Source organism: Eumetopias jubatus, unplaced genomic scaffold (assembly GCF_037043125.1).
Source record: "Eumetopias jubatus isolate StellerSeaLion01/CBP00866 unplaced genomic scaffold, mEumJub1_p1.0 scaffold_3, whole genome shotgun sequence".
NCBI lineage: Eukaryota > Metazoa > Chordata > Mammalia > Carnivora > Otariidae > Eumetopias > Eumetopias jubatus.
Window position 1 is genome coordinate 32,388,377 of NW_028274809.1, and position 1,367 is coordinate 32,389,743.

General features: G+C 37.9%; 1 pseudogene; it reads right to left on the bottom strand.

The window, feature by feature from the left end:
- Window positions 1-854: 854 nt before the first annotated feature.
- On the bottom strand, window positions 855-959 carry LOC148164679 (U2 spliceosomal RNA; annotated as a pseudogene).
- Window positions 960-1,367: the final 408 nt, after the last annotated feature.

The following is a 1,367-nucleotide window of genomic DNA, read 5'->3' on the forward strand; positions in this document are numbered from 1 at the left end:
GGGGTGGGGGAGACAGAGCATTTGATTCTCAAGGCCCCAGAAGTGGCATCTTACCTGCCTGATCTCCTTCAGAATTGTGGCAAGGAATGAAAGACTGAAAGCAACATATTTGGGACTGGGCCATAAATTCAATGAAAGAGATAGAGGTAGAAATACCCAGTATCTGCTTACTCTCTAGGTCATTGTCCAGGAACTGAATTTGTCTTAGCGAGTTGGCCCCTCTGGATGCACCCCTCTGGAGCAGTCTCAATACCACCATAACTGACACATCTCCAGGGACCAGCAGGAGCAAACTGCAAGGCCTCACGCAAGAGGAAGAGAATAGTAAGGGGGTAGGTAGGAATCTTGGCTAATAGTGTTCCAGGCAATATTATTACATTAAAATAGATATACTATATATTTTAATCTCAGGGAATAAGAGTTTTGTGGGGTTTTTAAGAATTAAATGCTCTGGTATTTGGACACATGATGGCATAAATTATATATGAGGAAAAAAAATCACTTGTGTTATGACTGCTTAAAATCCTACTACTGACAAGGCCAAAGACATTACTACCTTGAAACAATAACATTGGGTGGTAGGTACAATGATCTTCTCTGTCCTTTATATAAGAAAGGAAATTAGGACTCAGAGTTAAATCAAAATGTCATTAATTTATAAGCCTGGCTGCGAGGTAAGGCTGTCCTGATTTTAGAGGGTTATCCCTTCCACTTACCATCGTACATTTCTTCAAAATTGAGAAAGAGGAAAAGAGAGGAAGAAAAAATACAGGAAACTTAAAAAGACATTTGTTTCATTTTTTTTCCTACATTTTTTTAAAATCTGCTGGACACTAGGAAAGTGCCAGACACTAGGAAAGTGTTATAAATATTAGGTTAATATGCACTATATAAGCAATCTAGTGCTAATGATATTTTACATTTTACACTTGATCTTAGCCAAAAGGCCGAGAAGTGATATTTTACATTTTAAAAGAACACTCAAGATAGCTGCTTATCTGTCAATTTTTTCTTTTTTCCATGTAAAAGGAACAAAAAAATTAAGTTATAGCTCTTTTTTTTGCTTTATTAATAAATGTGCTCTATTGAAGATGACTTTGAAATGTTTCTCTGAAATCCCATTGGTTTCATGATAGGGTGACAGATGACAGATACTCCCATAAGAAAAGATCCATGGGAAAGGCTGAATTAATAATCCTTAACAGAAAAGGATGTATGTGCTACCTCTGCTTTGGGTGGTCTAAGTCCAGTGTGTTTGGTGTCGTGAGCCAGCACTAGTTGTGAAAGGGACAAGATGAAGTATCTGATTCTTGACCAGCGAGGTACAGATGATGGGTGAAGGGATGAAGTCCTCTGCTGGAAAGACA